Here is a 15,275-nt window from a genome sequence, read left to right as displayed (position 1 = left end):
AATTTATGATGATTAAATATGTTGATTTGTAAACACTTTGTGATTAGAAATTATTTTGAATATGATTTGAAACCACAGTTGACATGGCAAAATTTGTTGTGAATTCTCATTAGCTTGTATAGTGAGATATCTCCTCCACTAGATGGGGTGAGTATCTTCTTCTCTGGTTTGCCAGTTGGGGAAGAATTTGAATTTTGAATGAGTACTCATATATACTAGCTAGTTTTTGTTTCTCCCGTTTAGCCTCGGTTATTGGGAGAATGTGAAATGTCGTGGTGTACAATACGGCATCTATTTGAATTTTGGGTCATGGGATCAGCTGTGTGAATTGTTGGCAACGCCCTTTAAATTATGCATAATTTGATAAATTGTGATTGAAATAAATAATTTGTTAGTGATTCAAATATTTTTGTATTGTTTCGAAATTTAAAAGAAATGTAAATAAATAGTTGTTAATTGATCAAAATGTTATTCAAATGAATAATTTGCATGAATGAAAATAATGATTTTTGTATGTCATGGATTTTGAAGAATTTAGAAATTTTAAATTTTTATTCATTATGAATTATTAAGAATAATTTGCATTGAGTTTTAAATTATTAGTTTGTGCACCACTGAGTTCACCACTCAGCGATAGCTTTGTATGTTGTCGCAGGTGAAAGGAATAATAAAGCAGCTGAGCAAGATTTCTGAAAAGACATAGTGAGACTATCTTCGGATATATCATAGGTATACCCTTGTACATTAGCTTTTGATGTAATTCTATAATTATATGTATGAAATTTACTTTGAGCAGTTGTACCAACTCTTTTGTAATATATATATATATATTTCGATTGTAATCAAATACAAATTATTGTAATATTATCTTGAGATTTTATATACTTATAAAGTTTTGCATTATTAAATTTTAATACTCCCATGAACGTAAATATTCATTTTGTTATCTTAATGAGATATTTTGATGTTTGATTTAATTTAAACTGTGTATTAAATTGCTTATGTTGATTTGTGAAATGAGGATTGTTTGAATTTTGAGACTTGAGAAGTTGATTGAGATTGATTGTGAAATTTGAAGATGTTGTTGAGAAAAATATTGGGAGTGTCTTTATTCTCAGGTTTTGAAGAATTGTTTTCTCAAAATACAGACAGAACTCTGCAGAAATTTTTGTAAAAATTGCGGAGATTTTTAAATATTCAAAAATTTTAACTGATTTTCAACTTTAATTAAATGTTTTAATATCTATTTAGAAACGCTCACCACTTAACAAAAGTAAGAAAATTATTTCAAAATCCCTTGTAGTATATTTAATGGGTTATCGGTAGGCGAAGTACGGTAATTCATTAGGTGTACTACGGAAGCATGTTACATCTTATGAGGAGTAGGGTATGACACTCTCTGGCTGAAGTGTTGAGGTGTGTTCCTGTTGAGGACGAATAGAATGAGTACTCATATTATTGCTAGCTACCTATGTTATTCCTCATTAGCCATCGGCTTTTGGGACGAATTGAACTTTGGAACATGATTAAGCTGTGTGTGTGATTTATTGATATTTATTGTGATATTGTGAAATGGAGTTTAAATTCTTTATGACATTCATTGTCTTTGAATTTAACTATGGTTTTAAGTATCCACTATTTATATGACTTATGATTTGTGATTTAAAGTTACATTGTGTTAATGTTGTGCACTACTGAGACATTAGCTCAGCGATAGCTCTTCATTGCTGTCGTAGGTAGTCAGACTAACAGGGCAGTAGATTAGGCTGCTAGTGCTTCAGTGAGAGTTCCTCGGATATATTGAGTTTACCATATTCTGTATTTTGTATTGTAATGTATGTTCACTGTATGTATATAGTGTTCTTGATTTTGAGCTGTTGTATATTAAAATTGTACATTAAAGTTGTAAAATAAATTGTAAATTATTTTGGTTTGTAAATATTGTGATATATTTCTTTTATCTCAGCCTTTGAAAATACTGAAAAATTATTGTGGATTTGAGTTGACAAATGTTGAGAAACTTATTGTGTTGATTAAATGTTGGAGTTTGAGATTGAGAAATATATTTGAAGTGCTTTTTACAGGTTTTTGAAGAACTGTTTTATTCAAAATATAGATGGCATTCCGCCAAAATTTTTACAGAAATTACTAATAATTCAAATGTGTTAGCCGTTTCACTTCAATTCAAAAAATTTTTTAACACCTGTCACTGTAAAAAGAAGTAAGAAAAGTTTTAAAATCCCTTGTAGTGTATTTAATGGGTTATCAGTAGATGAAGTTGGTAATTCATTAGGTACACTACAGGATCATGTTATGCCTTATAGAGGGGTAGGGTGTGACATTAATCCCTTCAACTGATATAATATGTCCCAAGAAAGAGATTTCCTTCAACCAAAATTCACATTTCGATAGCTTGGCATACAGCTGTTTCTCCCTTAGGGTTTGTAACACAACCCGTAGGTGCCTATCATGCTCCTCTGCATTCTTAGAATATACTATAATGTCATCAATGAATACCACAACAAACTAATCTAAATATGGCCTGAAGATAGTATTCATCAGGTCCATAAAAGCAGCTGGAGCATTGGTTAACCCGAATGGCATAACCAGAAACTCATAATGGCCATATCGCATTCTGAAAGTAGTTTTTGAGATACTCTGCTCTTGCACCTTTAACTGATAATACCCTGACCTTAAGTCAATTTTAGAAAACACAGTTACACCCTTCAACTGGTCAAACAAATCATCTATGCAGGGCAGTGGATATTTGTTCTGTATTGTCACCTTATTCAGCTGTCTGTAGTCAATACACAAGCGGAGAGTGCCATCTTTCTTCTTAACAAACAACACTGGCGCTCCCCAAGGTAACACACTAGGGCGAATAAAGCCCTTATCAAGCAATTCTTGCAACTGCATCTTCAACTCCTTCAACTCTACAGGTGCCATTCTGTAAGGTGTAATAGAGATTGGGTCCACACTAGGCATAACCTTTATTTCAAACTGTACCTCTCTTTCCAGAGGTAACCCTGGCAATTCTTCAAGAAATACATCCAGAAAGTCACATACTGTAAGAATATCCCTCAATGCAAGACTCTCTACTTGGGTGTCTATGACATGAGCTAAGTAAGCTTCACATCCCTTTCTGATCATTTTTTGGGCTAGTGCAGTGGAAATAATGTTTGATGGCAATAACTATCTCTCCCCATGTATAACCACATCATTGTACTGAGGGAGATCAAAAGTGACTGTCTTCAGTCTACAGTTAATCATGGAATGATGCCTGGCTAACCAATCCATGCCCAACATGATATTGTAATCTCTGAAGGGCATTTCAATCAAGTCGGATAGAAATGTATGTCCTTCGATCACCAAAGGACAATCTTTTATTCATGCAGTTCACCCTAACCTCTTGTCCCAAAGGACTAGTCACTAACACCTCAAAATCCATTTGCATACAAGGAACAACAGCAAGGCAAGCAATGCTGGCACTAACATATAAATGTGTAGACCCCGTGTCAAATAAGACATATACATCTTGATTAAAGATTGAGAAAGTACCAGCAATAATGTCAGAAGTTTTAGCCTCTTCTCTCTGTTTCATAGTGTACACTCTGGATGAAGTACCACCTTGTTCTGGCTAGTTCACAGTACTCTAACTTCCAAGTGTACTACCCCTACCTCCACCTCTACCTCTACTAACTGATGGTGAACTCCTCGGGGTAGAAACTTGGGCTGATCCCTCTGATGCAGCTGATGGTCCAGAATAGCGTGCATTTATACAATCCTTAGCAAAATGACCGATCCCTCTACTGTTAAAACATGCTCATGTGGCTCTATAGCATACTCCACTGTGTGTCTTGCCACAGGTTTCACAAAGTTGGACCAACAGTGCACTTCTGGGTGTCTATTGGATTTGCTGATCAGATCGGGGTGGTCTGTGACACCCCTTACCCGTATACAGTGTACCCGAGTAAGTAATGCCACCTGGTGTACCGGCACATTCTAATATTCCTCAATTAATTTAGACAATGCTTTTGCATATAATTTATGAAATACAATTTATTTAAACCATTTATCAAAAGTATCATTCATTTAAGGTTCCGAAAATTTTAAAGAAAATTCGGCGGAGTACCGACTAAAAATGGAGAAAACAGTTCTTCGGAACCTGTTAAAAACACTTCCAATATACAATTTCATTCATTCTCAACTCCAATATCGTCAATAAAACTCAATATCAATATCTCAATAATTTGTCAATTTCAGGTCTCAACAACCTTTTCATTGCTCTAAACATCCCTTTCTCAGGGTTCTCATATATAAACAACCATTAAATACTCAAATTAATACCATACATGACCATAAATCTTTATTATTTACATAAAGATCAAAATACATTACATAAATCCCAAATACATATGAGAAATAAAAATTTAATTACAAAATGACAAAATGACATCTAGTGTCCTACCAATGCACTGCAGAAGTTGAGGTAACACGGACACTGAGCAGAACTGTCGGATGGACTCACCCAGTCTATGGTCTACTGGGCTCACGATCGGGGTCTCCAGTACCTACGCGTGGCAAAAGCAACGCGCTAAGCAATAATGCTTAGTGGTGCAATAATATAATAAAAGAAAATAGCAAGAAAACGAAAATATAGTGAATGTGTATGATTCATTTGTTTGGTATTGATATATTCATTGTTTCATTAACGTTGTTCACTTTTATTCATTTGGTTGCCCCAAGTAACCTACACTAGACGAATGGACTGGATAACGGGTAAACTGGCAATGGGTACCTAGTACTTCGGGCCGTCACACCATCGGTCACATATGCATCTCCCGGTGTGCAACAGAACAGCTAACAAGTTGTAAATAATATCAGACACAAGGCCAAGTCTCAATGCAAAGTCAGAATGGCTAAAAGCCATGAAATCACAGAATGGCATTTTTGCCATGTGCGATCGCTAATCAACCCTATTGGCATGCCAAACTATCCAAACCAATCTTGTTAGGTATACTAGGGCATTTGAAACTCTTAAATTTGTCAATTTGTGAATTTCAACTTTTTTGGTGTCACTATTCATCATTGGTCAACAAAAATGTTGACTTTTAGAATAAAAATGTGTACATCAACTTTGGCACTCCCAACATACCACATTTGGTGTTTAAAACTTGTTGGCATTAAGTGTTTTTGCCATTCCAAAGTGTAACTCAACACAAACAGATTTTTCAGTTTTGGTGAGTCAACTTCACTGTTCCATTGGACACTGTTACTGTTGGAATTTGAGGAAATGTAAAACATGAAAGTTGTTCCTTATTTTGTCTAGTTGAATTTCCTTTTTTGAATCACTCCAATTGGAGTTTTTTAGCTCCAGATATGGCTCAAAACCTGCTGTCCGGATATGCATTCTGCAGAAATTTACCATATCTACAGTGCATGAACAGTAACTTGAGTCACTTGGTTGAATGGGTTCTGGCCATAATTTGGGGTAGGTTCCTTCATGAAAGTTGTTTGTCTATGTCTTAACTTATTGCTGTAAAAATTTCAGGCCAATTGACCAAATCTACAGTGAGTTATGGCTAAATGAACAGTTACTGTTCATTTGGTCAATTCTGCAGAGGCAGTTTCAGGGTTTCGGATTGGGGCCAAGTTTTGGTCCTCTTGCTTTGGTCTTTTGGGCATGGTTTCTTCAGCAAAAATGTGCCATTATAAGCCTAGTTTCATGTACAATTGGCCAAACTTCAATTGGACTAACACTGCCCAAGTTATGGCAGTGCAAAGGGACTGAATTTTCAGTCCCTATGCTGCTGTCCTAGGCAGCCTGCAATCCTCACTTTGCAATCTCATTTTTCTGTCCCATTTATGGTCAACACATCTAAAATGGTCACTAATTGACCATTACAATGTGCCCTAACAATTTCCTAAGCCAAGTCACATTTTCACCTTTATAAACCCTAAGATCCAAATCAATTTACCCATAAACCTCAATTTAACACACTAGTTCAACATCTATGTAGATATATAGTTTAAACATAATTTCCAATTCATGCTAAGTCCATTAAAACTATCAAAACACTCATTCCTTTTCATTCAATAGGGCTGCCGAAACTTAGGGCATGGATAGACATAGATTTCATTCATTTTAGTTACAAATTCCTACTTATTCCAAGTCTCTAACATAGAATTTAAAAAACTTTAGATGTATATATGCACTAACCTTGTTTGGGCAGAATTTCCAAGGCCCTAAACTCCAATTTCCTTCCTCTTGTTGGCTGCCAAGAGCTTGTTTAAGGTGTGGGGTAAAGTTTTAATGAAGAGGGGTTAGGGAAATATGGTGGAATGATGGAGATCTAAAGCTTGAAAAAGCTTGAATGGAGGTGGCTATGGAGGTGAATTTCGGCTGGTCTCTTGGGGAGGGTGGCTGCTGCACTTTCTTTCTTATTTTGGTCTTCATTTTGTCTTTTTATTTCTTAGTCAAAGGATAGCTCAATTGTGATTGGTTGGTGAGTAAGTGAGTGACCTCATATGATGTCATTTTTGCATTATTTTGCATTTTCTTTTCTTTTCTTTCACTACTCATTTCAAATTTCATTTCTAGTAATGTTTATTCATATTTAATGTTATATTAATTATTTACTCAACTGGACAAGTCGGCCAAAAATCACCTCGGAAGGCGAAATGACCAAAATGCCCTCCGTTTGGCTTAACGAGTCAAAATCGTCTGTACCGATTGAAAATTTTTTCTAGATATTTTCTTGGCATTCTAATGCCATGGGAACCTCAATTACCCTTCTCTGGAGTCCCAAAAATTATTTTATAATTTTTCTCCCGGGTCTAGGGCTCCTCGTTGCGAACCTAACTTCCTCCTGTTACCCATCGCTAGGGCACCTCATTTAACTCGGTTGTATTTTATTTCTAAAATTTTTACTAAATTTTTCTTATTAATATTTGAGTTAATTATGATTCCCGACTTTAATTTAAATATTTTTCCGACGTTCTTTGTTCGACCGACACCGTCACCGGATGTACTGAGTAGTTACCGGAGGGTGTTACAACTCTTCCTCTAATTTAAATTTCGTCCTCGAAATTTACTGAGGGAACTGTTGCCTCATCGTCTCTTCACTCTCCCAAGTTGCCTCCTCGGTGTTGTGGTGCCTCCAAAGCACTTTCACCAGTGGAATCTGTTTGTTCCTCAACTCTTTCACTTCCCGAGCTAGGATCCGTAGAGGTTCTTCTTCATATGTCAAATCCGGCTGTATTTCAATTTCTTCTCTAGAGATGACATGCGAAGGATTTGAGCGGTATCTTCTGAGCATGGACACGTGGAACACATTGTGGATCTTATCCAGCTCTGGTGGTAAAGCTAGCCTATAGGCCACTGAACCCACACGTTCAATGACTTCATATGGGCCAATGAACCTAGGGCTTAACTTACCTTTCCTTCCAAACCTCAATACCTTCTTCCATGGTGACACCTTGAGGAACACTTTGTCGCCAACCCCATATTCTATTTCTTTCCTCTTCAGGTCGGCATAAGATTTCTGTATGTCTGAGGCAATCTTTAAATTGGCCTTGATTGATTTCACCTTTTCCTCAGCCTGTTTCACTGTGTCCGCCCTACCGCTTGTCTCGCCAATTCAGTCCAAAGACACCGAGTTCTACATTTTCTTCCATACAATTGCTTCATATGGGGCCATTTGAATGCTAGCTTGGTAGCTATTGTTGTATGCAAATTACGCGATGGGAGGTATCTATCCCAACTTCCCTCAAACTCAATGACACAACTCCTCAGCATATCCTCAAGGACCTGACAAGTATTTCACGTTATTGTTATCATTTCAATTCAATATTTGTATCAATTTCATTGGTTTCAATTGTTTACCTAGATTACTCTTTCAGATTGCCCATCCGTCTGAGGATGGAAAGCTGTGCTGAAATGGAGTTGTGTACCCAAGGATTCATGCAACTTCTTCCAGTATCTCGATGTAAACCTTGTGTATCGATCAGATATGATGGAAAGTGGAATTCCATGCGCCTAACTATCTCACCGATATACACCGCTAACCTCTCTAGTGAGTAGTCGGTCCTAATCGGCAGAAAGTGTCGACTTTGTCAATTTATCAACTATCACCCATGCCGCATCATGTTTCTTCCGTGAGAGGTAGACCACTTACAAAATCCATGGTGACCCGATCCCATTTCCATTCGTGTATGCGTATAGGTCAGAGCAAACCCGATGGAACTTGGTGTTCTGCCTTGACTTGTCGACATGTCAAGCATTTAGTCACATAGTCGGCTATGTCTTTCTTCATACTGTGCCACCAATATCAAGCTTGAGATCATGATACATCTTTGTACTTCCAGGTGCATAGCATATACACCGTGTGTGCCTCTTTTAGAATCTTGGTCTTCAATTCCCCATCATCCGTACACAGTCTTCCTTTGTAGTACACCCATCCGCTTTCACCTCATAGTCACCGCTTCCTCCGGGATTTTGCTCATAATAGCCATTAGCTTTTCATCATCTTTTGCCCATCTAAAATCTCAGTGCAGTTTGGCCTCACTTGCAACTCAACCAAAATAGCTCCATCTCGAATCAAAGATAGACGGCATTCAATGATCTCAAGGTGTCATGGATTTTCTCGCTCAAAGCATCAAGAACTACATTTGCCTTCCCGTGATGATAGTCAATTACACAGTCATAATCCTTTAGAACTCAATCCATCGCCTCTGTCAAGGTTGAGCTCCTTCCAGGTTGGCAAGTATTTTAGACTCTTGTGGTCTGTAAATGTAGCACTTTTCACCATACAAGTAATGCCTCCATATCTTCAGTGCGAAGATAATTGCTGCAAGCTCTAGATCATGGGTAAGGTAGTTCTGTTCATGTGGCCTTAGCTGTCTGGAGGCATAGGCGACCACCTTCCTCTTGCATCAATACACACCCTAACCCATTATGAGAGGCATCACAGACCACAAAATCCTTTTCGACAGTGCCTCTGTCAACATAGCCTTCAACCTCTCAAAGACATTTGTCATTCCAACCAAATCGACATTCTTGTGTAACAACTTGGTCATTGGAGCAGCTATTAGGGAAAATCCTTTACAAATCTCCTGTAATACCCACTAGCCCCAAGAAGCTTCCGACCTCAGTTGTATTTCTAGGAGGCTTCCATTCCATCACTGCTTCTATTTTCTTGGGATCCACCCTAATCCCATCAGCTGACACTATGTGTCCAAGGAATGCAATCTCATTTAGCCAAAAGTCACACTTGGACAACTTAGCATACAGCTTCTTTTCCCCTAAGGTTTGCAGAACAATCCTCAAATGCTCATCATGTTCTTCCCTGGTCTTGGAATACACCAAAATATCATCAATAAAGACCACTACGAACCGATCTAAGTGTGGATGGAAGATACGGTTCATAAGGTCCATGAATGCCGCTGGTGCATTTGTTAGGCCAAAGGGCATCACTAGGAACTCATAATGCCCATACCGGGTCCTGAATGCAGTCTTAGGCACATCGACATCCTTTACCCTCAGCTGATGATACCCTGATCTGAGATCAATCTTAGAAAATACTCCTGCTCCCTTCAACTGATCAAACAGATCATCAATTCTAGGCAACGGATATTTATTCTTCACAGTCACTTTATTCAACTGCCGATAATCGATGCATAGCCTCAAAGTCACATCCTTCTTTTTCACAAACAGCACTAGAGCTCCCCATGGTGACACACTGGGGCGTATGAACCCCTTATCAAGCAACTCTTGCAACTGAGTTTTCAACTCCCTCAATTCAGTGGGTGCCATCCTATAAGGAGCAATGGAAATGGGTGCTGTACCCGGCAGTGTCTCAATATCAAATTCAACTTCCCTTTCTGGTGGCAAACCAGGCAATTCTTCAGGGAATACCTCTGGGAAGTCTCTTACTGTGGGTATGTTACTCAAGTTTGGCTTAGCCTGCCTACTATCCACCACATGTGCTAGGTAGGCTTCACAGCCTTTTCTCATCATTCTTCTTGCAACTGTGGCTGAGATGACATTGGACAAGAAATCTATCCTTTTCCCCACAACTGTGATCTCATTACCCTCTGAAGTTTTTAGAGAAATTCTCTTCAATTTGCAATCAACTATTGCTTGATGACGTGACAACCAGTCCATTCCCAAAATCATGTCAAACTCATGGAAGGGTAACTCAATCAAGTCTGCCAAGAATTCATACCCCTGAATCCTCAACGGGCAACCCTTGTATACCTTGTTCACTACCACACTGTGACCCAATGGATTAGTGACCAGAATGTCTTGGTCACTCTCCCCTACCAGTATCCCCCTTTCTACGGGTAGATTGATGCAAATGTATGAATGAGTGGATCCTGGATCCACCAATGCATGCACAGGTGTAGTGTAGAGGGAGAACGTACCCCTGATGACGTCCGGGGCATCTTGCTCCTCCTGAGCTCTCAAGGCATAATTTCTGGCAGGTGGTCTATTATCTGGCCTCTCTGGCTCGGATGCAGGGCCGAGATGGTCCCACGGATTTACGGACCTTCTACCCCTTGGTGGTGCGGGAGCAGTGCATGCGCTTGTGTTGGAGCAAATGTAGTAGTTCTGCGTGGCATTCTCCGATGTTCTATTGACCCACATCTCAAGCAGGCACCAGTTACTCTCCAACACTCTCCCTTGTGCCATTTCTGACAGTGTGGACATGCAGGAGATGGTCCCTGAACCCCATCCACAGAGCTGCCGATGGTGTGGGTGACCTCTCCTAGGGGTGAAGCGTGGTGCAGGCCCCGACCACGACCACGTGGTTGACCCGAACTCTGTGCAGGCGGACCCTTAAACTTCTTCCCAAATCCAGGGGCGAAACTAGACTGACCTGGTCCCCTCTTCTGCTGTCTCTCCCTTCTGGTCTGCTCATTGATTCTCACTTTTTCAACCCTTATTGCAGCTTCCACTAGCTTGCTAAATTCTGTGATTCCCAAGGCAGTGAGTATCTTGATATTGTCATTCAGTCCCTCTTCAAATCTCTTGAACCTTTCACCGCTTAGGACTATTTCCCTTCCATAGCGGCTTAACCGAACAAACTCCTTCTCATACTCGGCCATGACAAGCGCCTGCCTCAGTTAATGAACTCTCTTCTTCTCTCTTCGGATATACGGTACCCACATATTTCTTCTTAAATTAAGAAAGAAGTCCCAAGTTCTGACTTGCACTTCATCGAATCGTGTCCCACCATCCGTAGGCATCGTCTTGTAACAAGGATATAGCGACTTCTAAGTTACGCTCAGGGTGCGATGAAGTTGTTTTAGGACTCTGCTGTTCTGTTCACCAATTCTGCCACCGAGTCATCTTCTCTCTTGCCATAAAATCCACCGCCCCAAACTTTCTTAACCTTTCCGGTGGGATTTGGAGTGGTGGTGGTGGTGGTGCTGGCATTACTCGGCCATTTGTCTAAAGAAGTCACCATTTGTTGGAACATGGCCTGTGGAGGTGGCGAGCTCTGCTTGAGTGGCGGAGCAGATTCTCTCATGCCCCCGGTCTCACCTGCAGGTGGAGCATGACTCTCCACTTCCTCCTCAACGGCTCTCTGAGATGAAGGATCCATATCCTATTCAAAATAAGAAAGATAAACAGATCTGCGTTAGTGTCACCTCGACTCTTACAAATGCAATGCATGGTATGGACTCAATCTAGGACCAGAAACGCCTAAACCGTGCTCTGATACCACTAAATGTGACACCCCTTACCCGTGTACAGTGTACCCGAGTAAATAATGCCACCTGGTGTACCGGCACATTCTAATATTCCTCAATTAATTTAGACAATGCTTTTGCATATAATTTATGAAATACAATTTATTTAAACCATTTATCAAAAGTATCATTCATTTAAGGTTCCGAAAATTTTAAAGAAAATCCGGCGGAGTACCGGCTAAAAATGGAGAAAACAGTTCTTCGGAACCTGTTAAAAACACTTCCAATATACAATTTCATTCATTCTCAACTCCAATATCGTCAATAAAACTCAATATCAATATCTCAATAATTTGTCAATTTCAGGTCTCAACAACCTTTTCATTGCTCTAAACATCCCTTTCTCAGGGTTCTCATATATAAACAACCATTAAATACTCAAATTAATACCATACATGACCATAAATCTTTATTATTTACATAAAGGTCAAAATACATTACATAAATCCCAAATACATATGAGAAATAAAAATTTAATTACAAAATGATAAAATGACATCTAGTGTCCTACCAATGCACTGCAGAAGTTGAGGTAACACGGACCGATGGACTCACCCAGTCTGTGGTCTACTGGGCTCACGATCGGGGTCTCCAGTACCTACGCGTGGCAAAAGCAACGCGCTAAGCAATAATGCTTAGTGGTGCAATAATATAATAAAAGAAAATAGCAAGAAAACGAAAATATAGTGAATGTGTATGATTCATTTGTTTGGTATTGATATATTCATTGTTTCATTAACGTTGTTCACTTTTATTCATTTGGTTGCCCCAAGTAACCTACACTAGACAACTGGACTGGATAACGGGTAAACTGGCACTGGGTACCTAGTACCTCGGGCCGTCACACCATCGGTCACATATGCATCTCCCGGTGTGCAACAGCTAACAAGTCGTAAATAATATCGACACAAGGCCAAGTCTCAATGCAAAGTCGAATGGCTAAAAGCCATGAAATCACGAATGGCATTTTTGCCATGTGCGATCGCTAACTGAACCCTATTGGCATGCCAAACTATCCAAACCAATCTTGTTAGGTATACTAGGGCATTTGAAACTCTTAAATTTGTCAATTTGTGAATTTCAACTTTTTTGGTGTCACTATTCATCATTGGTCAACAAAAATGTTGACTTTTAGAATAAAAATGTGTACATCAACTTTGGCACTCCCAACATACCACATTTGGTGTTTAAAACTTGTTGGCATTAAGTGTTTTTGTCATTCCAAAGTGTAACTCAACACAAACAGATTTTTTAGTTTTGGTGAGTCAACTTCACTGTTTCATTGGACACTGTTACTGTTGGAATTTGAGGAAATGTAAAACATGAAAGTTGTTCCTTATTTTGTCTAGTTGAATTTCATTTTTTGATTCACTCCAATTGGAGTTTTGTAACTCCAGATATGGCTCAAAAACCCAAGCTGTCCGGATATGCATTCTGCAGAAATTTACCATATCTACAGTGCATGAACAGTAACTTGAGTCACTTGGTTGAATGGGTTCTGGCCATAATTTGGGGTAGGTTCCTTCATGAAAGTTGTTTGTCTATGTCTTAACTTATTTCTGTAAAAATTTCAGGCCAATTGACCAAATCTACAGTGAGTTATGGCCAAATGAACAGTTACTATTCATTTGGTCAATTCTGCAGAGGCAGTTTCAGGGTTCCGGATTGGGGCCAAGTTTTGGTCCTCTTGCTTTGGTCTTTTGGGTATCGTTTCTTCAGCAAAAATGTGCCATTATAAGCCTAGTTTCATGTCCAATTGGCCAAACTTCAATTGGACTAACACTGCCCAAGTTATGGCAGTACAAAGGGACTGAATTTTCAGTCCCTATGCTGCTGTCCTAGGCAGCCTGCAATCCTCACTTTGCAATCTCATTTTTCTGTCCCATTTATGGTCAACACATCTAAAATGGTCACTAATTGACCATTACAATGTGCCCTAACAATTTCCTAAGCCAAGTCACATTTTCACCTTTATAAACCCTAAGATCCAAATCAATTTACCCATAAACCTCAATTTAACACACTAGTTCAACATCTATGTAGATATATAGTTTAAACATAATTTCCAATTCATGCTAAGTCCATTAAAACCATCAAAACACTCATTCCTTTTCATTCAATAGGGCTGCCGAAACTTAGGACATGGATAGACATAGATTTCATTCATTTTAGTTACAAATTCCTACTTATTCCAAGTCTCTAACATAGAATTTAAAAAGCTTTAGATGTATATATGCACTAACCTTGTTTGGGTAGAATTTCCAAAGCCCTAAACTCCAATTTCCTTCCTCTTGTTGGCTGCCAAGAGCTTGTTTAAGGTGTGGGGTAAAGTTTTAATGAAGAGGGGTTAGGGAAATATGGTGGAATGATGGAGATCTAAAGCTTGAAAAAGCTTGAATGGAGGTGGCTATGGAGGTGAATTTCGGCTGGTCTCTTGGGGAGGGTGGCTGCTGAACTTTCTTTCTTATTTTGGTCTTCATTTTGTCTTTTTATTTCTTAGTCAAAGGATAGCTCAATTGTGATTGGTTGGTGAGTAAGTGAGTGACCTCATATGATGTCATTTTTGCATTATTTTGCATTTTCTTTTCTTTTCTTTCACTACTCATTTCAAATTTCATTTCTAGTAATGTTTATTCATATTTAATGTTATATTAATTATTTACTCAACTGGACAAGTCGGCCAAAAATCACCTCGGAAGGCGAAATGACCAAAATGCCCTCCGTTTGGCTTAACGGGTCAAAATCATCTGTACCGATTGAAAAATTTTTCTAGATATTTTCTTGGCATTCTAATGCCATGGGAACCTCAATTACCCTTCTCTGGAGTCCCAAAAATTATTTTATAATTTTTCCCCCGGGTCTAGGGCTCCTCGTTGCGAGAACCGCAACTTCCCTCCGGTTACCCATCGCTAGGGCACCGGCTCATTTAACTCGGTTGTATTTTATTTCTAAAATTTTTTACTAAATTTTTCTTATTAATATTTGAGTTAATTATGATTCCCGACTTTAATTTAAATATTTTTCCGAACGTTCTAGGCAATGGACCGATGGGATGTCTGAGTAGTTACCGGGAGGGTGTTACATGGTCTCTGTCCAAAAAGTCTGCCTCTACTAGACTTGTGTGAACTGGATCCCCTAAAGTATTTCCTTTTTCCTGATCCACTATCAGGAGCTTGACCAGGAGCCTTTCCACTTTTCTCTTTCTCTTTAGTACCCTTTTTAACTATTCCTTCCCTTTCAATCCTCTCTAGTTCCAGGGCTTGTGAGATTAGCTCTGAGAAATTGTGGTGTCAGAACCCCACTACTTGCATTCTCAAATCAGGCCTTAACCAGGCCTCAAAACATTTACATCGATCTCCGGTCGTGGTAAGCAGGCTTCCAGCATAATGACTCAGCCTGGAGAAGTCTCTTTCATACTCTGCTACTATTTTATCCCCTTATTTCAAGCTCAAAAACTCTTGCAACTTCATGTCAACATACGTGTCGGGGACCCATTTCTGTCGAAATTCCCTTAAAAA

The sequence above is a fragment of the Hevea brasiliensis genome, chromosome 7 (genome assembly GCF_030052815.1).
Source record: "Hevea brasiliensis isolate MT/VB/25A 57/8 chromosome 7, ASM3005281v1, whole genome shotgun sequence".
Lineage (NCBI taxonomy): Eukaryota > Viridiplantae > Streptophyta > Magnoliopsida > Malpighiales > Euphorbiaceae > Hevea > Hevea brasiliensis.
The sequence above is the reverse complement of the archived record's forward strand: the minus strand, read 5'-3'. Positions refer to the sequence as shown.